The sequence below is a fragment of the Emys orbicularis genome, chromosome 19 (assembly GCF_028017835.1).
Source record: "Emys orbicularis isolate rEmyOrb1 chromosome 19, rEmyOrb1.hap1, whole genome shotgun sequence".
Taxonomy (NCBI): Eukaryota; Metazoa; Chordata; order Testudines; family Emydidae; genus Emys; species Emys orbicularis.
Genome location: NC_088701.1, coordinates 15,410,436 through 15,436,914, shown reverse-complemented (window position 1 = coordinate 15,436,914; position 26,479 = coordinate 15,410,436). Strand labels below are relative to the sequence as shown.

General features: G+C 44.3%; 1 pseudogene; it reads left to right on the top strand.

Moving 5' to 3' along the window:
- Nucleotides 1–718: 718 nt before the first annotated feature.
- LOC135891602 (bromodomain-containing protein 4-like) overlaps nt 719–26,479 on the top strand; it is a 114,322-nt pseudogene continuing 88,561 nt past the window's right edge.

Genomic DNA, 26,479 nt, shown 5'->3' with positions numbered 1-26,479 from the left:
TGTTGAGATATAAAGGTGTTAATCAGCATCTACACTTCAGTAAACATTGTGGTTGGTTGCGGTTAAGTAATGTGTTAGCTAACCCTGACCCAACACAGCCTCGTCTCAGAAATTAGAAGAACTCTTATAGTGAGGGGCTTAAATCTGATCATTAAGGTTCTTGCTCTTCATAGAAAATGAAAGGCTTTAAGTGGCAAAGGCAATGAAACGTTAACTGTCGCAGCTAACAATGCCATGCTAATTTGGTTCTCATTTGTGATACCAGGGAGGAGGCAATTCTTCCCTACACAGCATTAATAAGACTACTCCTATTGAGGTATTCTATTCCTTTCTGGGCTCCTTGTTGAAAAAACTTACTCTAACATGGGCAAATACAAAAATAAGATATATCCTGTAAGGAGACAGAAGAAAATGGCTAGGTGCGAAAAGAGGGGAACTAGAGTCAACTGACTTACCCGGGATATCCTTTTCAGCCTTGGGATCTAGGAATATGTCCAATCATTTGGCTAATACATGCTACTGAACAACAGAAGGCTTTTACTGAACTATCCTGCGAAGGTTGCAGGCTGTTGGAAGTATATCCAGTATTCTCAGTAAATTTGAAGTATGCAGTGATTTCCTGGTTTGTACTTAAGCAATATGTAGTTACTAATGAAAACTGTCAGTTTTAACTGACCTGCAGTTAATTCTGTTGCATTTGTCTTACAGAGGGCCTGGTGAGGAATGCGATGGGATCAATAGCATGTCTGTGGAGAGCGGCCCTGGGACAAGACTGAGAAATTTACCAGTAATGGGGGATGGACTAGAAACTACACAAATGTCTACAACACAGGCACAGACCCAACCCCAACAAGGCAATATTGTAGGCACTAACCCCCCTCCACCAGAGACCTCCAACCCTAACAAGCCCAAACGACAGACCAACCAACTGCAGTATCTACTCAAAGTGGTGCTCAAGACACTATGGAAACACCAGTTTGCGTGGCCTTTCCATCATCCTGTGGACGCTGTCAAGCTAAACCTCCCTGTAAGTACAGATTGAGAAATCTGCTGCTGCTTCTTCTCAAATTACACATTACATGTCTGTGACAGGTTCCCCCCACTTTGGGGTGCTGCCTGGAACTGGGGTACCACTGAGTCCACCTGACCCTCCAGCCTGGGCTCCATTTACACTGTATTGGTAAGGCAAGCCAGCCAAGCCCTCCCTTGGGCTTCAGACTGCACTTGACCAGCACACATACAGGTAGGGACACACCCAGCTTCAGCTGTACACACAGATGCTGAAGATCAACTGTGTATGGGAAGGCACAGCTAAGGAATTGCTCAGTACTCAAGTGCACACCCCCCTCAAGAGGGTAACCACACAATTGTACCGTCTTGCGTGGCACAGAGAACCTGTACAGTGTAAGCTCATGAAATTCGCCCCCTCGCTCAATGTGGAGAGGGATATACACAGCTTTTTGCCCCAAATTATGATTTCCCCACACACTGGTTTTAGACAAAACAAGTTTATTAACTACAAAAGATAGATTTTAAGTGATTATAAGGGCTAGCAAACCGTTCAAAGCAGATTACCTAGCAAATAAAACAAACACACAATCTAAGCTTAATAAACCAAAGAAACTGGTTATAAGTAGCAAATTCTCACCCCAAATGTTGTTTTAGGCAGATTGCCGAGATTCTTGAAGGTAAGCTGCACTTGCTTGCAGCTTAAAACTCCAGATATTCCTTTCACAGGCCAGACACTCTCTAGCCTGGGCTCAGCCCTTCTCCCCTAGTCCAGTCTTGTTCTCAGGTGTTTCCAGTAGTCCTCTTCCTTGGACAGGGAGTCAAAGAAGAACGAAGCACAATGATGTCACTCCCCTGCCTTAAATAGCTTTTGCATATGGCAGGAATCCTTTGTCTACCAGTTTGATCCTCAAACCCGGTCAGTGGAAAAACACTAGTATTATTATGGAGTTCAGTACCAGGTGACTTGGTCACAGGTCCCTGCAGCCATAACCCAGAGTCTGTTTGCATCGTCCCCTGGAAGGCTTCTCAGTGGGTGATCAGCATTTTCTAAGACCTATTGTTCTTCCCAGTGAGACATCTAAACTGATTGCATTCTGCCTAGTGGGCATTCCCCAGGTGTAAACACATTTGTAATTGATGCATAGACAGTATTCCTAACTTTAGATACCAAAATGATACATGCATACAAATAGGATAATCCTATTCACTGAATCATAACCTTTCCAATGATCTCTCACATGTCTTACCTTGTATAAAATACATTATAGGTATGCCATAATCATATCCTATATAACAATATCTCTATGAAGTATATGGGGCGTAATGCCACAATGTCTATGAAGAATATGAAGTCCTTTGTATCTTGGGTATTTTCTCCCTCCTACTGAAATCACCGAATCAGTGGTTTTTGGAGATGGACACCGGGAGGGGTACACTCTCAATGATCCAGCCAGTCTTCAAATTTTGTGGAGGGGAGGGTATTTATAATTAGGAATAATATCCCTTCTGGTTTATAGACAGAAAATGCATTAGGAATAAATATTTTGAGTTGTTTAATATGTTAGGATACTATTCCCTCCTGTCCCCCAGTCCAGACTAGTTAATTCATCTCTCTGGCTGTCAAGCAGCAGGAATCATTAAGAAGATGAGCCAAGGTATTTGCCACCTTGGACTTCACTCTTCCCTGCCACTCAGAATACTGTTGTGTTCTGTGTAGTCACTTGCTTCATCTGTGCTATTTTGTATTCGTTAGCATAGACCTTGATGGAAGCTAAAATACTCATGGCCTTAGTGGAGCGCCTTGGTACTCATACAGCCTACAGGCTGCCTGCAGCTAGGTTTGTTGTGGCCTCCAGTGCTGTTCAGTAATATTCAGTAATTTTATAAGGGAAGATTTTTAAATGTAAACCTACTTAATTGGCTTACAGACATTTTGAAGCCTCTTGTGCCTCCATGGTCACTCCTTAACTGTCTGCCAGAGTCCTGTGGCTCACATAACCTCTTCACAGGCAGGGAGGGACGAAGGGTTGTAAAATATGCCATCTGCCTATACTAAAAGAGCACAGAATGATTGGGGAAGCCATTGAGAGCTCTTCTGGAGAGAGCGCCCTGTGAATATAGCAGTAGAAATATATTACCGACCACCTGACCAAGATGGTGATTGTGAAATGCTCAGGGAGATTAGAGAGGCTGTAAAAAATAGAAATCTCAATAATAATGCAGGATTTCAACTATCCCCATATTAATGGATCCATGTCACCTAAGGATGGTATGCGAAGATAAAGTTTCTAGACACCATTCAATAACTCCTCCTTGGAACAGCTAGTCCTAGAACCCACAAGGGGAAAGGCAGTTCTTGATTTAGTCCTAAGCAGAGCACAGGATCTGTTCCAAGAGGTGAATATTGCTGAATCGCTTGGTAATTGCAACCATAATATAATTAAATTTAACATGGGGGGGGGGAGAAGGGAGGACAGCAAAGAAGCCCCACCATAGTAGCATTTAACTTCAGGAAGGTGAACTATACATAAATTAGGAAGCTAGTTAAATGGAAATTAAAAGGCACAGTCAAAAGTGAAATGCCTGCAAGCTGCATGGATTTTTTTTTTAAACACCATAATAGAGGCTCACATTAAATGTATACCCCAAATTAAAAACATTGTAAAAGGACCAAAAAAGTGCCACCATGGCTAAACAACAAAGTAAAAGAAGCAGTGAGAAGCAAAAAGGCATCCTTTAAAAAGTGGAAGTTAAGTCTTACTGAGGAAAATGGAAAGGAGCATAAATTGTGGCAAGTCAAGTGTAAAAATATAATTAGGCAGGCCAAAAAAGAATTTGAAGACCAACTAACCAAAGTCTTAAAAACAAACAGCAATTTTTTTTTTAAGTACATCCATTAGAAGCAGGAAGCTTGCCAAACAATCAGTGGGTTCGCCGGACGATCAACATGCTAACGGGGCATTCAAAAAAGATTAGGCCATTGTGGAGAAACTAAACAAATCTTTGCATCAGTCTTTGCAGAGGATGTGAGGGAGTTTCTCATAACTGAGCCACTCTTCTTAGGTGACAGATCTGAGGAACTGTCACAGATTGAGTTGTCAGTAGAGGAGATTTTTGAACAAATTGATAAATGAAACTAATAAGTCACCAGGACCAGATGGTATTCACCCAAGAGTTCTGAAGGAATTCAAATATGAAATTGCAAAACTACCCTATCATTTAGATCAGCTTCTGTACCAGATGCCTGGAGGATAAATTGTGACACCAATTTTTAAAAAAAGCTCCAGAGGTGATCCTAGCAATTATAGGCCAATAAGCCTAACTTTCAGTGGCAGGCAAATTGGATGAAACTATAGCAAAACACAGAATTATCAGACGTATAGATGAACACAGTTTGTTGGGGAAGAGTCAACACTGCTTTTGTAAAGGGAAATCATGCCTCACCAACCTATTAGATTCTTTGAGGGAGACAACAAGCACGTGACAAGGATAATCCAGTGGATATACTGTACTTAGACTTTCAGAAAGCTTTTGACCTGGTCCCTGAGCAAAGTAAGCCGTCATGGGATAAGAGGAAAGGTCCTTTCATGGATCAAGGACTGGTTAAAAGACAGGAAACAAAGGGTAGGAATAAATGGTCACTTTTCAGAATGGAGAGAGGTAAATAGTGGTATCCTCCAGGAAACGGTACTGAGAACAGTGCTGTTCATCATATTCATAAATGTTCTGGAAAAAGGGGTGAACAGTGAGTTGGCAAAATTTGCAGACGATACAAAATTACTCAAGATAGTTAAGTGCAAAACAGACTGTGAAGAGTTAGAAGGGGATCTCAGAAAACTGGGTGACTAGGCAAGAAAATGGTTGATAAATTGCAAAATAATGCACATTGGAAAACACAATCCCAACTATACACACAAAATGATAGCTAATTTAGAACCTGTTACCACTCTGGAAAGAGATCTTGGAGTTGTGTAGAGTTCTCTGAAAATGCCGCTCAATATGCATCCGCAGTCAAAAAAGCTAACAATGTTAGGAACCATTAAGAAAGCGATAGATAATAAGACAGAAAATATCATTATGTCACTATATAAATCCATGGTGCACCCACACCTTGAATACTGCATGTGAATTGGTTGCCCCATCTCAAAAAAGATGCTTAGTATTGGAAAAGGTACAAAAAAGGACAACAAAAATGATTAAGGTTATGGAAGAGCTTCCATGTGAGGAGAGATTAAAAAGACTGAGACTTTTCAGCTTGGAAAAGAGATTACTAAGGGGGATATGATAGAGGTTTATAAAATCATGAATAGTGTGGAGAAAGGGAATATGGCTAACACAAGAGCCAGGGGGCACCCAGTGAAATTAATAGGCAGGAGGTTTAAAACAAACAAAAATAAGTACTTCTTCACACAGCACACAGTCAACCTTAGGGTAAAACGGGCCCAGAGAGCACAGCTGCTGCTGGCATCCCAAAACTGCCCAAGCCCATATGCCGCTAGCTCGTTGACTTCAGAAGGCACTGTTGCAGCCTTCATGGAGTGCCATGAGAGGAAGAAATAAAATCCCTAAATCTTTTGAGGAGAGGATTGCAGAGTACCCTCAGGAGGATACAAAAGATATGTCCTTATGGACATAAACTGCTCCTGCATGGGCTCCTACCCTGCGCCTAACTCTGCCTGGGAACGAAAAGCAAATAACTCGACCTCTGTTGGTTGTACCACTACCTCCTCTTGAACGAGTAAAACAATGGAAAGTCAATACCTTTCTCCTGCTATCTCAGGGTTGGTCCAGGCATCATCTTTACATTTACATATTGTAAGGGAAAATGTATGCACACGCTTACCTGAAGTTCCGTACCCTGGATTGGGCTCATTCATGCTCAGCTGGTGACACTGGCTAAACTGAGGTAGAGTCTCAAACTGGTCCTGGTTTGTGGCATAGCTGGACCCCTCTCCCCCCAGTACTTCTCCTCCTTGCTGTTTAAGGCAGGGTTCTCTGCCTTGGGCTCCTCAGAGGTATCCAGGTGGCTGGTGGGGTTTCTGCCAAGTATGTCATGCAGCTTGGTGTAAAGGCAACTGGTCTGGCCTTGTGGTATGCCTTCCACGATACCTTCAGTTTCACACGTCACTGCTGCTGATCCCTGTTGTACTCCTTCATCTGCATCACCTGTGCAATCATTTCGTAGCTGTCCACATTTCTGTGGCTGGTCCACAGCTGTGCCTGTACAGCCTCTTCTCCCCTCAGGCCCAGTAGATCCAATACCTCCTGTCTACTCCAAGCAGGAAAGTGTCTAGTATACAGAGCCGGCATGGTTGGTTGGGCAGTTGCACACAACAAAGGAGAGCTTCTAGATGTGCTTACTGAGGTGGGCTATCAGCAGGAATCATAGTTTTCTGTGATAACTCAAAATTATCCGATGATAAAAACATAAAAATCCAGGGCTTTGGAGCGGAGCCCAGAGCAGCTCCGGAACAGTGGAACTGCAGGTTTTTGCCTGGAGCTGGAGCGGAACCGGAGCACAGCTCCAAAGCCCTGTAGTTTTTCTGTAATTAAAATGAAATGCTGAACTTTAGTTTCCCTAGCCATAATATATATAGGTATCAGTTGAACACCAATGTTTTATTGATATATTTAGAATTTTTGGGCTGACAGACCAAGCCCCGCCGCCTGGGGCTGGCAACCCGAGCCCTGCCTATTCTGCTGATTGGATAATCAAAAATTCCGTTACTCTGGCCCCAATCCCAACTAGATTGGATAATCGGAGTTCCATAGTATATGTTTTTAGAAATGTGAAAACTAAAGATTCTCTGTAAAAATGCAAATTCCACGTTTTTCGGTGGCAAACGGATTTCTAGGATCTCTGGCATTTTAAAAAATATGTGGAGATTTTAACGGGTAAGGGAGTATCTTCCGATCTTGATGCTTGGGCAGTGGAGTTCACAAATGTGACCAAGAGCAGTCACTGTTGGTCATTGTGTGACAACTGCTGGAGGATCGAAAACCTACCTATGAGAGGAGACTCAAAGAGCTTGCCTTGTTTAGCCTAAGCAAAAGAAGGCTATGGGGAGATATGATTGCTCTCTATAAATACGTCAGAGGGATAAATACCCGAGGGGAGAGGAGTTATTTTAGCACCAATGTGGACACAAAAACGAATGGATGTAAACTGGCCATCAGCAAGTTTAAGCTTGAAATTAGGCGAAGGTTTCTAACCCTAACCATAGAGGAGTGAAATTCTGGAAAAGCCTTCCAAGGGAAGCAGTGGGGGCCAAAACCTAACTGACTTCAAGACTGAGCTTGATAAGTTTACGGAGGGGATGGGATGATGGGACTGCCTCCAATGGCATGTGGCCCATCTGCGACTGCCAGAAGCAAAAATCCCCAGCGGCTGGAGATGGGACATTAGATGAGGAGGGCTCTGAGCTTCTACAGAGAATTCTTTCCCAGGTATCTGCCTGGCTGAATTTTTCCCCAGGCAGAGACCCCGGGAGTTTTCGCCTTCCTCTGCTGCACGGGTCACTTACGGGTTTAAACTAGTGTAAATGGCGAATTCTCTGTAACTTGAAGTCTTAAAACCATGATTTGAGAACTTCAGTAACTCAGCCAGAGTTATGGGGTTTATTTCAGGAGTGGATGGGTAAGGTACTGTGGCCTGCAATGTGCAGGAGGTCAGACTAGATGATCATGACCATCCCCTGACCTTAAAGTCTATGACATATGTCATGCAGCATCTACACTCACTGTCAACCTCAGTAGATCGACCATGGCTCAGTGCAATTTAGGGAGGTGGTTTTACTGCATCACCGCAATGGGGCGCTTACGTTCGCCAAATACCATTTTATGCACAAATAGATCAACCCAAGATGATATACATCAGCCTAACTTTGTAGTGTTGACCCGGCCTAAGTTACTGTAAAGTGATTGATGGTGGCTGAGGCAAGAACTCTTTGTGATAGATAGGAGTTCTGAGTATAGTTTTCATTTGAAAGCTCCCCACGGGTTTGGTTAGAGCAGTGGTGCCTAACCTTATAACACAGGAGGGCCACATAAACCTACACACAACCTTGTGTGGGCCAAACAGATTTTACATCCTTGTTTAAACGAAAATGATGTAAATATGACGACAAAACTCTAATGAATCAGCCGTTAGTATATTGTGTTGAAGCAGGCCATGGGCCTTATGAAATCTAGTGGGCTGTTTATGGCCCGTGGGTCATAGGTTGAGCATCCCTGGGTTAGAGTAATCAGTAAAGTTCAGTGATTAGAAGTAAGAGGCATGAAAAAGCTTATCAAAGCTTTGCATTTATCCTATAATAGTACCTGTAAATATGCACTTTATGTACCAGCACTGTTGGATTTTTCCAGGTTCTAAACTGATATTTCTCTCTCTGATTTCCACAGGATTATTATAAGATTATTAAAACTCCTATGGACATGGGAACAATAAGGAAACGTTTGGAGAATAACTACTACTGGAATGCTCAAGAATGTATCCAGGACTTTAATACAATGTTTACAAATTGTTACATCTACAATAAGGTATATGACTATGAATTTCGGCCTGCCAAACGAATGTACTGTAATCATTGCACCACTTCAGAACTGCATGTGGTTGGTTCAGATGTTACTTATTATAACAATCCTTAAATGTAACTGAATCCAGATTAACAGTTAGTTTCTTGAGAACTGTGGATACTAATAATTTGATAGCCGTTTAGGCCCCTCTTGCCTTTATGCAATGAAAAGACAAGACAGACCTATCTTCCTGATATTCTCTCAGATGAGTTAATAGTGGATATTGGCATTTAAATATCTATGGTTAAGAGGCCGGAGACTGCTGGGGGGTGAGGCTACATGCTTGGTGGTAGGAAGGAGGTGAGAAGTGGAATGCTGCAATGAATCCTTTGGGCCCAGTTGTGTTCTTACTATAGCGCTATGCGATTCCCCCTTGCACAGTGTGCACTGTTCTGCATGCCATTTTACAGGGGGGCTATCAAGGAATTAAAAAAGATACAGAGAGCAGAAAAGATCTCTAGGGTGGCAGGGAGTGGGGTGTTTATAATTGAGGATAGGTCGGGAAAAGAATTGATTTATGCTTCTAAAACTGAAATAGGGGACATGGCTGAGTTGTGAAACTATGAGGTAGAGAGAAGATGGAGGCCACCAAACTGTTGGAGAAGGTAATAGTCTTAAGAACAAGGAGCTGTGAACGGGATCTGGGACTAAGTGTTAAGAGACGCTTCCTTAGAGTGAGTTATTAACTTGTAGGTTCCATAGGCAGCGAAGAAGCTGTGTGACCCCCACAGGATTTTGTTCATTTGTTCAAAGATCTAGTGTGATCCTCCCACTACACTACACTTCCCTTCCTCCTCTTGCCCTTAGTACACACTCCTCCTTCCCCATCATTGGCACCAAGACTTCCTGCCTCCTCTCCTCTTCCTGCCCAAGTGCCCCATCCGCTCTTGTCTTCTAACCTCCCTTACATCTGCTCTCACCCTTTTCTCACTCTTATCATCCTCTCTTTCATCGCATTCCTTTTCCCTTACAATGCAAGCATGTTTAGGCCTCCTTATCTTCCCCCTCAGACCATGGTCCAATCTCTCTTCTCACCTTCATCTCCAAACTCATTAAACATTCTATCTGCAACTGCTGTTTGGAGTTTTTCTTCCAGTTCTGTTGTTGACCCTCCAAACTGGCTTCTGCCCTCTGCACTTCACTGAAATTGCACAGTAAAGTCTCTAATGACCTTTCCATGGCCAAAACTCAGTTTCTGTACTCTTTCTTTATCCTCCTTGACCTCTCGGCAGCTTTAGACACCATCAACCACTCCTTACGTCTGGAAATTTTCCCCTTTGTTGGCTTTTCATGATTCTGTCTTCTCATGGTTCTTTTTTCCTCAGACTGCTCGTTCATATTTTCTTCTGCTGTTGTGTCCCTCAAGGCTTCCTCCTAGGGCTTTCTCTTTTTCTCCCTCAACACTCTAGGCATTCTATCTGCAAACATGGTTTTAGTTATGATCTTTATGCTCATGACTCACAATCTTACCTCTCCACTGATATATTATCTCTTTTTATCCAGTCTAGTATCTCAACCTGTTTTTCTGACATCTCTTCATGGAAGTCCAGTCATCATCTTAACCTTAACATGGCCAAAACTCAGTTCTTGATCTTTCCTTTCAAGCCCTCCACATTCCCCCTTCCTCCCAGGCACTCAGGCCCATAACCTGGGTGTAAGCTTTTGACTCTGCCCTGTCACTGGACCCACACATTCAGTCATGGGTGGTGGATGGAGGGCCCCCCCCCCAAGCCTTGGGTGGTGGGTGGAGACCCTCTTCTCTCCCCCGCCCCCCAAAGCCTTGGGTTGGCCGAAGCTGTGCCGTGCTTCCCCCTCCCCGGACCCAACCCGCCCAGGGGAAAAGTGTCTGATATGCCCCATGCAAGTTCCAGAGCAGCTGAGGAGGTGGTATGTGCCTCCTCAGGCGCCCTGGAACCTGCATGGGGCATAATAAAGCAAAAACTTCGCTGCCAAACCCTGCAACCAGGAGTCCGGCAGCCCGGGCTGGCATGCAGAGCTTCCCTGGCCTATTATACCCTCCACCCATGAATTCAGTTCTTTTTTTAAATATTGCTGTTTTCTTGCACATCTTTAAAATATGACCTCTGTCCACACAGCCAAAACTTTCACTCAAGCCCTCATCATTCATGTCTTGACAACTGCAGTCTCCCCTCTTCTGCCCTTAACTGCTGCTGCCTGCTTCCATGAGGAGCTGCTGCTAAAATGATCGTCTTGGCTTGTTGCTCTGACGATATCAGCTCTTGTTGATTCCTCACGTTGACACCACCTTCACCTGTGCATCACATACAGGTTTCTTGTCTTCATCTTTAAGGATGTTCCTAACTTAGCCCCATCCATACCAAACTCATCTAGTAATATTATCAGCATATTCATAAAATATCAGGGTTGGAAGGGACCTCAGGAGGTCATGTAGTCCAACTCCCTGTTCAAAGCAGGACCAATCCCCAACTAAATCATCCCAGCCAGGGCTGTCAAGCCTGAACTTAAAAACATCTAAGGAAGGAGATTCCACCACCTCCCTAGTAACCCATTCCAGTGCTTCACTGCCCTCCTAGTGAAAAAGTTTTCCTAATATCCCCTCTGAAACTTGAGACCATTACTCCTTGTTCTGTCATCTGGTACCACTGAGAACAGTCTAGTCCATCCTCTTTGGAACCTCCTTTCAGGTAGTTGAAAGCAGCTATCAAATCCCCCCTCATTCTTCTCTTCTGCAGACTAAACAATCGCAGTTCCCTCAGCCTCTCCTCATAAGTCATATGCTTCAGCCCCCTAATCATTTTTGTTGCCCTCCGCTGGACTCTTTCCAATTTTTCTTGGCAACAAGGGCACACTGTTGACTCATATCCAGGTTTTCGTTTACTGTAACCCCTAGATCCTTTTCTGCAGAACTGCTGCCTAGCCACTCTGTCCCTAGTCTGGAGCAGTGCATGGGATTCTTCGGTCCTAAGTGCAGGACTCTACACTTGTCCTTGTTGAACCTTATCAAATTTCTTTTGGCCCAGTCCTCTGATTTGTCTCGCTCCCTCTGTATCCTATCCCTACCTTCCAGCATATCTACCAGTCCTCCCAGTTTAGTGTCATCTACAGACTTGCTGAGGGTGCAATCCACGCCATCCTCCAGATCATTAATGAAGATATTGAACAAAACCGGCCCCAGGACCGACCCTTGGGGCACTCCACTTGATACTGGCTGCCAACTACACCTGGAGCCATTGATCACTACCCGTTGAGCCCGACGATCTAGCCAGCTTTCTATCCACCTTATAGTCCATTCATCCAGCCCATACTTCTTTAACTTGCTGGCAAGAATACTGTGGGAGACAGTGTCAAAAACTTTGCTAAAGTCAAGGAATAACACGTCCACTGCTTTCCCCTCATCCACAGAGCCAGTTATCTCATCATAGAAGGCAATTAGGTTAGTTAGGCATGACTTGCCCTTGGTGAATCCATGCTGACTGTTCCTGATCACTTTCCTCTCCTCTAAGTGCTTCAGAATTGATGCCTTGAGGACCTGCTCCTTGATTTTTCCATGGACTGAGGTGAGGCTGACCGGCCTGTAGTTCCCCGGATCCTCCTCCTCCCCTTTTTTAAAGATGGGCACTACATTAGCCTTCTTCCAATCATCCGGGACCTCCCCCGATCGCCATGAGTTTTCAAAGATAATGGCCAGTGGCTCTGCAATCAAATCCGCCAATTCCTTTAGCAGTGTATCCGGCCCCATGGACTTGTGCTCATCCAGCTTTTCTAAATAGTCCTGAACCACTTCTTTCTCCACAGAGGGCTGGTCACCTCCTCCCCATAGTGTGCTGCCCAGTGCAGTAGTCTGGGAGCTGACCTTTTTCGTGAAGACCGAGGCAAAAAAAGCATTGAGTACATTAGCTTTTTCCACATACTCTGTCACTAGATTGCCTCCCCCATTCAGTAACTTTCCTTGACCACCTTCTTGTTGCTAACATACCTGTAGAAACCCTTCTTGTTGTTCTTAACATACCTTGCTAGCTGCAACTACAAGTGTGATTTGGCGTTCCTGATTTTACTCCTGCATGCCTGAGCAATATTTTTATACTTCTCCCTGGACATTTGTCCAATCTTCCACTTCTTGTAAGCTTCTTTTTTGTGTTTAAGATCAGCAAGGAATTCACTGTTAAGCCAAGCTGGTCGCCTGCCATATTTGCTATTCTTTCTACACATCGGGATGGTTTGTTCCTGCAACCTCAATAAGGATTCTTTAAAATACAGCCAGCTCCCCAGGACTCCTTTCCCCCTCATGTTGTTCTCCCAGGGGATCCTGCCCATCAGTTCCCTGAGGGAGTCAAAGTCTGCTTTTCTGAAGTCCAGGGTCCTTATTCTGCTGTTCTTCTTTCTTCCTTGTGTCAGGATCCTGAACTCGACCATCTCATGGTAACTGCCTCCCAGTTTCCCATCCACTTTGCTTCCCCTACAAATTCTTCCCTGTTTGTGAGAAGCAGGTCAAGAAGAGCTCTGCCCCTAGTTGGTTCCTCCAGCACTTGCACCGGGAAATTGTCTCCTACACTTTCCAAAAACTTCCTGGATTGTCTGTGCACTGGTGTATGGCTCTCCCAGCAGATATCTGGGTGATTGAAGTCCCCCATGAGAACCAGGGCCTGTGATCTAGTAACTTCTGTTAGTTGCCGGAAGAAAGCCTCGTCCACCTCATCCCCCTGGTCTGGTGGTCTATAGCAGATTACCTTCACGACATCACCCTTGTTGCTCACACTTCTAAACTTAATCCAGAGACTCTCAGGTTTTTCTGCAGTTTCATACCGGAGCAGTCATACTGCTCTCTTACATACAATGCAACTCCCCCACCTTTTCTGCCCTGCCTGTCCTTCCTGAACAGTTTATATCCATCCATGACAGTACTCCAGTCATGTGAGTTATCCCATCAAGTCTCTGTTATTCTAATCACATCATAGTTCCTTGACTGTGCCAGGACTTCCAGTTCTCCCTGCTTTTTTCCCAGGTTTCTTGCATTTGTGTATAGGCACTTATGATAACTCGCTGATCGTCCTGCTTTCTCAGTTTGAGGCAGGAGTCCTCCCCTCTTGCACTCTCCTGCTCGTGCTTCCTCCCGGTATCCCATTTCCCCACTTACCTCAGGGCTTTGGTCTCCTTCCCCCGGTGAACCTAGTTTAAAGCCCTCCTCACTAGGTTAGCCAGCCTGCTTGCGAAGATGCTGTTCCTGCTCTTCGTTAGGTGGAGCCCATCTCTGCCTAGCAATCCTTTTTCTTGGAACACCATCCCATGGTCAAACAATCCAAAGCCTTCTCTCTGACACCATCTGCGTAGCCATTCGTTGACTTCTACGATTCAACAATCTCTACATGGGCCTTTTCCTTCCATAGGGAGGATGGACGAGAACACCACTTGCACCTCAAATTCCTTTATGCTTCTTCCCAGAGCCACGTAGTCTGCAGTGATCTGCTCAAGGTCATTCTTGGTAGTATCATTGGTGCCCACGTGGAGAAGCAGGAAGGGGTAGTGATCCGAGGGCTTGATGAGTGGCGGCAGTCTCTCTGTCACATCGTGAATCCTAGCTCCTGGCAAGCAGCAGACCTCTCAGTTTTCTCGGTCAGGGCGGCAGATAGATGACTCAGTCCCCCTTAGGAGGAAGTCCCCGACCCCCCCCCCCGCCTCCTTCTCTTGGGAGTGGTGGTTGTGGAACCTCTATCCGTAGGACAGTGCATCTCATGCCTTCTAATCTGTGGAGTCTCCTTCTGCTCCCTTCCCTTGGATGTATCATCTAGTCCACTCTCTGCATTAGTACCTGTGGAGAGAACATGAAAACGGTTGCTCAGCTGTATCTGCATTGCTGGTACATGGATGCTCCTCTTTCTTCTTCTGGAGGTAACATGCTGCCAATTTTCTTCACCGTCCTTCTGTCCCCACTGTGCAGCCTGTTCTGATTCTTCAGAATGTTGTGCCCGCAGAAGCATATCCTGACCTCTGTCCAGGAAACCTTTGTTTTCTCTTATGCAGTGCAGTGTTGATACTTGTTTCTCCAGTCCTTGAACCTTCTCTTTCAGTATGGAGACCAGCTTGCACTTTGTACGGACAAAGTCGCTTCTGTCCTGTGGAAGAAAGATAAACATGGCACATCCTGTGCAGGTCACAACAGCTGATCACTCACCATCCATATTACCTCCCTTCTAAGAGCTTCCTTAGCTGTTGCAGTAACTACTCAGAGAAGCCTGCAAGATGAAAGCCTCAGTGGGCTCTTCCCAGGTGAACTGCTAGTCAAACTTCCTCTGTTAGCCTCTCCGCTGTTCACCACTCAGCTGGTTCGCAACTGGCTTCTTTTTATAATGACCCTTTCCTTCTCACTGCCAGAATTCCCAGCCTTGGCTGCCCACCAGTCAGCTTCTTCCTTAAACATCTCTATGCTTTCTCCCATAATTCCCCTTATGAGTGGGTAAAATTCCCTGATAAAATCCAAAGAGCCATTGCCATATTGTCCTTCAGATCCCTCCTTAACACACACCTGCCATGATGCCTACAAAATGCAGCCTGCTGATCATACCACTAGCAGGTGACAAACTGGGATTATTCCACTTCCTTTCTTTTCCCACTCCCTACTTCTGTTTCCAGTTGAAAAACCAAATTACAGTGCAGCAACAAAGCTGTTCTTCACCATACTCATTTGTCTGTACGTTGTATTCACATCTCTCTACCCATCATCTGTTTGTGCTGTCTTTAGAATGTAAGCCCTTCAGTGCAAAGATAATGTATCTCTCTTTTCTGTTTGTTCAGCATCCAGTGTCGTAGGGCCATAGGCCTTTGGATATGATCATAATATAAATACCACTACTACTACTCCTAATGTAAACATTTAAAAAAGAAACATTAGAGGAACCACTTGGTTGGGATCCAGAAGTATTAGAGCAGAGGTCCCCAAAGTGTGGGGTGAGCTCCCCTAAGGGGTGTGGATGACTGTCTGGGGGGGCAGGGCAGGGCGGGGCCTGGGCCAGCCCCCACGGGGACAGGGAGGGAGTGCCATCCAGCCCCTAACTGTCCCCAGCTCTGCTCTGCTCCGCCCCCTAGCTGCATCCCCAGTTCCCAGCCCCACATGTGTGCCTGGCCCCATCCCCAGCCTTGGCCGGTGGCCCCAGCTCCATTCCCAGGCTGAGGCTGAGGCTGGGGGCAAGGCCTGGAGTGGAGCCACACCCGACCGTGGGCCTGGATGCCAGCCCCCATCCCAGCCCAGCTGCGGCTCTGCTCCTGCCCCACCCTGAGTCCCCCTTATCGCTGTCCGTGTCTCCCCCATGCCGCATCCCCACTCCCAGCCCCGGTTCAGGGAGGTACTGGGGGGTGGGGGGAAGACACGAGGTAAGGGGGATGTGATCCTCAAAAGTTTGGGGATCGCTGTATTAGAGTGCAGGATAGGATAGGTGGGTGAAAGATGTATGATGTCTGTACGGAAATGGTTTTGTTGTATTTTCAATCTTGGTTATGACTAAACTCAATATTAAAGGGAGAAAAAGACGGAGCAAAATCCTAAATGTGGCATTAATTTTCTAGGTTACAATCTCATGCAAACCTTGCTTCGAAAGTGTGTGCCAGGCCTAATTTATTTTATCTATCGTTAATCCAGCCAGGGGATGACATAGTCTTAATGGCAGAAGCTCTAGAAAAGCTTTTTCTGCAGAAAATCTCTGAAATGACTGAGGAAGAAACTGAAATTGTAATAGTCCAGGCAAAAGGAAGAGGACGTGGGAGGAAGGAAGCAGGTAAAGTACTTTACTGACCACTCTTGAGTTCAGTCCTTGTTATTGTTCAGGGGTACCCTCTAGTGCCCACTGGTTGCAGGGTCCATGCAATTTGAATAAAATAGCAAAAAATTAACAGCCACCCTCATGTAATCGTCAAACTACAAGTCACAACATACAGTGCTTAATCTTAATTTCAGCTGCTTATCTACATTGGATATCTGAGCTGTTGACAGCGAATGGATATGGGCCACATTTTAGAACTCCCTTGACCATGTTTGCCTTTGGGCACCCTGCTTATGCAGTAGAACCATACTAATATGTATACATTATAATTAGCACAAGTAAATGGTTCTCTCCTTACTTTTCAGTGAAGTTTAAAAGATGAGGATTATAGGAGTGAAATCTTATTACTGTCACTTCATTATATTTACTAAATATACTATCAGTACATTGTGAAGGCCCATAAAAGTAAATTACAGTAGTCAAACAAGCAGAGTATGTTGTATTATACCATTTCCCTGAGCTTTACTGTGTTTTCATGTAACAGCTAATTTGGTTAATTAAGTCATCATGGCAAATAGGTTCTACTGTAATTAGGAAAGGATTAGTAACTGAAGGGAAACTGATTCTCAAAAGTCTAACGTTACTTGCATGTTTGTTTTGGTGACACCTACATAACCCTTCAAGAATATTAAGGTTTAGATGTAACCATGCTCCTAATGCAAAAAGCATCTGAAAACAGGAGCAACAAGCAGAATAAAGCACTGAAGTCGTTTTTGCACCTAAGAGGCATTCTTATTGGTGACAGCTTTTAATTTTGATAGATCTATCTACTGGGTGGGTTTTCCAAGGTTATGTATATACAACATATTTTTATTGCATTTTGTAATAATCTGCCATCATTTGAAAAAGTGTGCTTGCTACCTTTGAGATGAAATGCTCTTCACTGAAGATAAATTCAGCTTTGTGTAGACAGCTTACACAAGGCATGTGCCCCACTGAATTATCACTCATGCTCTATTTTGAGGGCTAAACTGATGCATTGGCTTTGTGTGGATCTTTGCATGGTGGGGTTTTCAGCCTGAATGCTTTATACTTTGTTTATTTAAAGGTGAACTACATCACATTGAAGGATATTTAAAATTACAATGAGTAAAACTATGCATGTAAACTTACGTTCGATATTTGTATTGTGTGCTTACATCTCAAGCCTACACATTTTTAATAATTTAGGTTTTTTGGAGCTTGGTTCATAGATTCATAGTCTTAAGGCTGGAAGGGACCATTGTGATCTAGGACTGACCTCCTGTATATTGCAGGACATAGGACATCCCTACATTAATTCAGATTTGAATAAGACCAATCCAACCTTGATTTAAAAATTTCCAGAGAGACTCAACAACAGCCCTTGGTAAGATGTTCCAATGGTAGATCTAAGTATGTTGACTTCAGCTACGTTATTCACTTAGATCGATTTTCCCCCCACACCCAGTGTAGACCAGGGCTGAGTTAAATAAATTGAGCTCCTTGAGCCTTTACCTATTTAACCTCTCCAAATTTTTCAACGTCCTGGAATTGTGGACACCAGAACTGGATATAGTATTCCAATAGCAGTTGCAACAGTGCCAAATTCTGAGGGAATATAATCTCATACTTTTAAATTTAAAAAATCAAGTTAGTTTGACAAGATCTTTTTTATATGAATCATGTCTAATTGGCATTACCCTCCTTTATTAATCAAGTCCCATAGCAGCTGCTCCATTATTTTGCCCAGGCTCAGTGTCAGTCGGAGAGGCCTATAGTTACTTGAGTCATCCTGTGTATCCTTTCTAAATACTGGCACAACCTTAGCTTGGTTTCTTTCCTCTGTAACTTCTCCACTATTCCAAGACTTATTGAAAATCATGTTGAGTGCAGCAAGCTCCTCAGCTTGCTCTTTTAAAACTCTTGGAGGCAAGTTACCCAGAGCTGCTGATTTTAAAAATGTCTGACTTCAGTAGCTGCTGTTTAATGTGCTTCTTAGTTACTGTTGGAATGGAAAGTGTTTCGTCATCATCTTATGTTGTGAATTCATCTGGCTCTTTCTCAAAAGCAGAACAGAAATAAATGACACGGTATTCTTGCCAGCAAGTTAAAGTAGTATGGGTGGGTTGAGTGGACTGTAAGGTGGATAGAAAGCTGGCTAGATCGTCGGGCTCAACGTGTAGTGATCAATGTCTCCATGTCTAGTTGGCAGCCGGTATCAATCGGAGTACCCCAAGGGTCGGTCCTGGGGCTGGTTTTGTTCAGTATCTTCATTAATGATCTAGAGGATGGTATGGACTGCACCCTCAGCAAGTTTGCAGATGACACTAAACTGGGAGGAGTGGTAGATACATTGGAGGGTAGGGATAGGATACAGAGGGACCTAGACAAATTAGAGGATTGGGCCAAAAGAAATTTGATCAGGTTCAACAAGGACAAGTGCAGAGTCCTGCACTTAGGACGGAAGAATCCCATGCACTGCTACAGACTAGGGACTGAATGGCTAAGCAGCAGTTCTGCAGAAAAGGACCTAGGGGTTACAGTGGCTGAGAAGCTGGATATGAGTCAACAGTGTGCCTTTATTGCCAAGAAGGCTAACGGCATTTTGGGCTGTGTAAGTAGGGGCATTGCCAGCAGATCGAGGGACGTGATCACTCCCCTCTATTCGACACTGGTGAGGCCTCATCTGGAGTACTGTGTCCAATTTTGGCCCCACACTACAAGAAGGCTGTGGGAAAAATTGGAAAGAGTCCAGCGGAGGGCAACAAAAATGATTAGGAGGCTGGAGCACATGACTTATGAGAAGTGGCTGAGCGAACTGGGATTGTTTAGTCTGCAGAAGAGAAGAATGAGGGGGGATTTGATAGCTGCTTTCAACTACCTGAAAGGGGGTTCCAAAGAGGATGGATCTAGACTGTTCTCAGCGGTACCGGATGACAGAACAAGGAGTAATGGTCTCAAATTACAGTGGGGAAGGTTTAGGTTGGATCTTAGGAAAAACTTTTTCACTAGTAGGGTGGTGAAGCACTGGGAATGGGTTACCTAGGGAGGTGGTGGAATCTCCTTCCTTAGAGGTTTTTAAGGTCAGGCTTGACAAAGCCCTGGCTGGGATGATTTAGTTGGGGATTGGTCCTGCTTTGAGCAGGAGGGGGTTGGACTACATGACCTCCTGAGGTCCCTTCCAACCCTGATATTCTATGGATCTATGATTCTGCCATATTATTATTGACAACTCTATCATTTCCATTAAGTAATGGACTAATAGCATTGTTATGATTCCTTTTGTTCTTAATATAATGTAAAAACTTTTTATTCTTAACTCTGCTGACCACAGATTTCTCTGTATACTTTTGCTTCCCTTATCAATTTTCTATATTTTCTACCTTCTAATTTATATATATTGCAATCAACTTCCCCTCTTTTCATTTCATTTTCATCTCTCTCTCTCTCTCTCTCTCTCTCTCTCTCTCTCTCTCTCTCTCTCTCTCTCTCTCTGTGTGAATTATTTTATAGTTGCTTTCACTTCCCCTTGGCTTGGCTGGTCTTTTATTCAGTGTTCTCCATTGTTAACCATCTTTCTCAGTTGTGACTTTTTGAGCATTTAGTTAAAAGTTCTTACACAGTTCCCAATTATCATTTACATTTTTGTGTGTAAATTCTTTCTTCCAGCTGATTTGACTGAGTTATCTTCATCTTTGTGAAATTAGCCTTTTAAAACATTACTTATCCATATTACTGGCTTGGACATTATTAACAAATGCGATCAAATCATAATCACTTGCATCTCTGAATATTTTAGTTCTGTGACTAATTCTTCATTTGTCAAGGTGAGGTCTACTATAGATTTTTCCCCATATTGGATGCATCATTTTTTGAGTTAGGAAATTGTCATTTATAGTTTTAAAAATTCTGAGGATGTTTTAATACTGGCAGCATGAGACCCTCGAGCATGTCATTCAAATTGAACTCCTCCCCAAGTTATAGGTAGGTCTTTTAAGGATACAGCCATCCTGTTCTCCATTGTGATTTGGTGGTCTGTAACAGCCACCAGCTAATACCCCATCTTGTGCCTTAATCTGTTAGAGAACATTGATCCATAAGCTTTCAAGATCACTTGCTTTTGACTTCTCAGTAACTCGGAAGCAGGCAGTGCTGGTTTTGACAGAATGCCAATCTCCACCCCCTTTTGTCCACTTAGGGCAGGTCTTCACTACCCGCCGGATCGGGTAGTGAAGACATGATAAAATCAATCCCCTATCACGCTCCCCATCGACTCCGGAACTCCAGCTCACGAGAGATGGAAGCGGAGTTGACGGGGGAGCGGGAGCGGTCGACTCGCCGCCGTCCTCACAGCCAGGTAAGTCAACCTAAGATACGCCGACTTCAGCTACGCTATTCGCGTAGCTGAAGTTGCGTATCTTAGGTCGACCCCCCCACTAGTGTAGACCTGGGCTTAGTCTTTCCTAAATAGCTACTTATAACCATTAGTTTTAACATTCCAATCATGCTAATTTTCCCACTGGGTTTCAGTGATATGAACAAGTGAGATGATACACTTGTAAATGAGCAATTCCATTTCTACTTTTTTTATTACCCAGGCTCCTGGCATTGATGTATAGGCAATTATAGCATTTCTTCTCTTCACATCCCTTTGTTCCTTGATTCCTTTTGTTTTCAACATCATTTGTTCCCTGCTTTCATCCTCCCCTTTTGTTAGTTTAATGCCCACCTGTCTAGTCTAGGCAGTCTGTCCCCTAGAAGATTGGTTCCCGTTCTCCTGGGATGAAGGCCATCCAAGCTATACAGCCCCCTCTCTCCATAGAAAGTAGACTAGTGTTCCATAAAACATTGCTCTGCACTGGTTTAGTTCAGGCCCAAAGCTCTTGCTCAACAAATGTTTTTTTACATCTCTTGTATGTTGTATTTGAAAATAGGTTTTAATTAGCATCTTTGTGGGTTTGACCACCACCTTGCTGAAAGGTTACTCTTCTAACACCAGTAGTATAGGATCCTAGTGGAGAAAATGGCTTACTGGTTTCTATCATCTTTATAAGCAGATTTAACAATGACTTCACTGTGTAGTCACTAGTCTTTGGTTTAACTGATAAATAAGATAGTTCATGTGATAAGCTGTGGAGGATGGGAAGCTTACTGCAGGTGTTGAGGAAGAACCTTTCTGCAAACAGAGTGTACTTGGACAGCTGTCTTCTGTATTTAAGTTTCCAATAGGATAATGTTCACTAGCTCACCCTCTGCTTGATCTTGCAGTGAAGTTATAATGTCATATTTGTGACATTAGTGTGTTGGCATCACTTCAGGGTTCCCTGATACCAATTCAGTATTACAGTGGGTGTGCCCTCTGGGGAAATGTACCTTCAAATAAGCCTCTCATTAGCCTAGTAAACTGTGCCCACTACTAGTGGGTGTGTCAGGAATAGCCACGAGGAGTGGAATGTGCCAGAAGCCTCAAGAACTGAGCATCTCTTTGACCTGCATCTTGTAGTATACGAATCCTTCCTGCAATCTGGATATGTTCAGTTAGCTGCTGGTGTCTGGGATAAGCCACAGCACAATTCTCACTGTTCTAAGTTTGTGATTATGAAGAATGGACTTTGTTTTATAAATTAATGTTTTTGGTTGAGATTAAAAAAATAAAGCTGTAACAGGACACTTTAGAGACCAACCTGTAGAATTCAGGTAGGGAGAGAGGCAGACTGTAAAAGAGGGGGAGAGAGAGGAGGAGGGGGAGGGAGAGTGTGTGTGTGTGTGTGTGTGTGTGTGTGTGTTCCACAGCATGAAGTTCTCCAGTGTGTAGATTGAGTCTTGTATTACCAGAATCCCAAATGTAGCCAGCAGAAGTTTTGAAAGCATATATTCTTCTTCTAGAAGTGTCCCTGTGGGTGTTCCGCTTTAGGTGTCTTGATGCCATGTGCTTTTAATCAGAGATTTGTGGTAGCAGTGCCTGGTTGGGCCATGCACACGGTGTAGCCATCTCGCGCCCTGCCAAGCGGTTACATTAGTGGTGTGCAGCCAACCCCCCAGTTCCTTCTCTACCACTTTTGGCTTGAGTCGGAGTGACCAGCAGCACCCTCTCTTACTTCAAATAAGCTTAATAGTTCATAGTTGTTCCTGATAGTGTTAGCTTAGTTGTAGTTAGCTGCCCCATCCCCTTCATATTTAATATTCTACTTTTTCATTTTAAAAAAAATTATATTTTTCACCTTTCCTCTTTTACCCCTGCCTCCCTTGTCAGGTACGCAGCTATTGCCTTAAAAAAAAGGGGGGGGGGATGGAGAAACAGGGATAAACCCTGTTTTTCTTTCCAAGGACTTGTTCTCTCAAGCATGCCCAGCGCACCTGGCTTTAAACGCTGCCTGATTTGCAGACTTTCCATACTGGTCTCTAACGGCTACGCACAGTGTCCCCTTGCCTTGGCAAGACACACATTACCCAAAAGTGTCTGCACTGCAGAAAACTGACAGCCTGGACAAGGAAGGCCAGGGATCTCCAATTGAAGCTCCTTATGATGAAGAAATCCCTCAGACTGGCCTCCAACCCCGAGTCCAGGACGCTTCCTGGCCAACTGGCGGCAGCATCTGACGGGATCTGCTTCAACAGCGGCTGCTAAGGAGCCTGCTTCTAGAAAGGATACCAAAAAGCCACACTCATCCCCACATCGAGAATTGCCTAAAAGAAAGTGATCTCCAAATGAAAAATCTGCCCCGGTACTGATGGCACCAAGAGCGCCGGACAGTGAGGCACCGGGAACGTCCGGTACTGAGACTTTCCGAGGAGCTAAAGACCCTATGTGGGCAAGCTCTAATAGAGGTTCACACAGTAAAGTCAAGCCTCCCAGCTTGGCACCTACGCAGCAGAAGAAAACCTCTGCACCGAGCAGTACAATGGCGCCACCTGCTGTACCTATGAAGCACAGCTCTGTCATCGGCACTGACAGCTTCAACTCTTATTCCTGGTCAGTGCACGTCCCTGGCACCGAGTGTCACAGTTCCGCAGCAATTGGGCATGTGGACCTGAAAGTGGCCTCAACACTTGAATCTCCTCTACTCGGTACGGACATTACCCCATCTAGACCAGGACCAAGCCTGTTACTCCCTGTGGATCAGCCCCTTCTATCTTCAGTGATGAGGAAGAAGAGGATGAGGCAGTAATATACACTTCATCACTAAACATCTACAGACATGCAGGGCTGGTATGGTCAACCATGGGCACTGCCCCTATACCATTCCCACCAAACTGGCCATACTGGGATCCACGGGTAATGTATAGGGCCCAAAACCTCAGGCCCCCTATCCCGTCTAGGTCCATAGTAGCATGGTCCTCTTTGCCAACTGTCCCAGCACCCTCAGAGACACAAGAGGAAGAGACCCAGGAGCCTGAGGACACAACTGAAGGTGACACTTTGCTGCCCACTCACATCTCATTCTTCTCTCCTCCTCCCCCCCTTCCCCCAAACTACAGGGGATGATTTTATATCTTTTCAAGACCTCTTCAAAAGCACAACTACCAGAGACTTAACACAAGCTCACGGACATACTCCAGGCATCCCCAGCAGCAAAGATAGCCCTGCCAATTCATGATGCTATCAGGGAGCCTGTAAAAATAACCTGGCAGACACCTTCTACAGCCCCTCCCTCGTGTAAGCGGTCTGATAAACAGTATTACATGACAGCAAAAGGCGCTGGGTTTTTATTCACTCACCCCGCACCAAACTCTCTGGTGGTGGGTACGGTCAACCAAAGGGGAAAACAACACCAGTCCAGAACGACCCCATATAATAAGGATTAGAAAAGGCTAGATCTCTTCGAATGGAAAGCCTACTCCTCCGCCACACTCCAGTTCCACATAGCTGATTTTGCGGCCCTACTGGCAAAATACACACACAGTCTGTTTGCTAAAATGTCAGAATTTATTGAAAGTTTGCCTGATGACAAAAAAAGAGCAATATAAGGCAAACATTTCTGAGGGGTATCTCATCGCCAGGATGGCTCTACAGGCCTCTCTTGACTCTGCAGACACAGCAGCATGGTCCATTGCTACATCTATGGTCATGCACCATGCATCCTGGCTCCATCTTTCTGGGTTCCCAAGGGAGGTCCAAGCAACTGTTGAGGACTTGCCCTTTGAAGATCAAAAATTATTCACAGACAAAACCGGTGTCTCTCTACGCACCCGAGGGTGACCTTAAAAGCCCTGGATATCTTCATATCTGCAAATAAGAAACAGTAGGTTTTACAACCAGAGATTCCGGTCTCTGCCATACTTTCGACCACAAAGACAGTACAATCAATGGCATAAACAAAAATGGAACAGACGTCGACAGAACCAAGATCAACCTTTGACGTCTCAACCATCCACCTCCAGACAATCATTTTGAAGGTGTGATCGAGGGCACGAGACCACCACACTCTGATTCCGAAACCAGATATGGTGCCCCACCCATTTGGAGACCGTCTGTCACCATGCTACCCAGTCTGGAACACCATCATGACAGACAAATGAGTTTTAGAGATTATCCAGAAGTGCTACTCCATCCTCTTTTTATTTCTATCCCACCCCTCTTCCCCGTCCCTCTTCAGGGACCCCTCTCATGAGCACCTGTTGTAACAGGAAATAAATCACTTCGTACAATTAGGTGCCATAGAACCTGTACCATCAGAACACGGGGAGAGGTTTTTATTCCCATTACGTTCTAACTCAGAAAAAGACTGGCAGGTGGAAACCCATCCTGGATTTACAAAAACTCAACAAATTTATGAGAACACAACATTTCAAAGTGGTGACTCTAATGTCAGAATTATTGTGGTTAGAGAAAGGACACTGGCTTTTGGCCCCCGACCTCCAGAACGCTTATTTTCATATTACCATTCACCCGACACTCAGAAGATTCCTGAGATTCAGCCTAGGGAAACAGCATTTTCAAAACAGAGTACTACCCTTCGGCCTTTCCACTGCTTTCCCTAGCTTTTTAGTCTGAGGGCTTTTCGTTTCAGTGATGAGGCCGCTGTAAATTGGTTTGCCAAGTTCCGCATCCAATAAGAAGAATGGTTGGGTTAGTGGTGGTTGTACTTGAGACATCTTAACTGTTACACAATGCCACGGTTTTGTGTTGAAATTGTAGCTATAATTTATAAGTGACTAAATTTGGCCACAGCTTTTTTCCTCAATAAATTGAATCTGTGGACACATCCCTGCTTACTGAAGTCATGCACATGCTGCTGCATGTCCTGCTAAAGAGTTTCCAGTGCTTTGCTGAAAGAGCAATACTGGGAAATGGCAGCCAAAATATAGATACAGTAGAACTTCAGAGTTATGAACACCTCGGGAATGGAGGTGGTTCGGAACTCTGAACAAAGCATTATGGTGGTTCTTTCAAAAGTTTACAACTGAGCATTGAGTTAATACAGTTTTGAAACTTTATTATGCAGAAGAAAAATGCTGTTTTTAACCATCTTAATTTAAATGAAAGAAGCAGAGAAACAGTTTCCTTACCTTTGTCAAATCTTTTTTTAAACTTTCCCTTTTTTGGTAGTTTACGTTTAACACAGTGCTTCACTGTATTTGCCTTTCTTTTTTTGGTCTCTGCTACTGCCTGATTGCGTGCTTCCAGTTCCAAATGGGGTGTGTGGGTGACTGGTGTGTTCATAACTCTGAGGTTCTACTGTATTTGCTGGCCTACACTGTGATCTCTTAATTTCAGGTTGCTATCCTAGTTAGAACTTCTGCAAGCTAAAAATCAGTCATTTTTTGCTCATGATTAGGTTTTGTTAGTGATTGGGCAAATGGATGTTCCAAATAGTATGTAAGTTAAAATGTCAGGAAGTCCCTGTCTAGAATGATAGGTGCTCCTTTTCCTGGAATTTGCATATATAAAAATAGAACTGTTGCTAACAGACGCAGTGAAATATATCTGATGTCTGCTAGGAGGGTACTCTTGTAATGCCTGCTGGCCTGCAATGGGTGGGTGTCTTTCTCAGAAGTACTGCCTCCTAGCATGAGACGACTGTGCTGGCAAACGTCACCCTGCAAACACTATCAAAAGGAGGCAGTGCTTCTGGTTAACACCAAGTATGGTACCAAGTATCAGAGGGGTAACCGTGTTAGTCTGTATCCACAAAAAC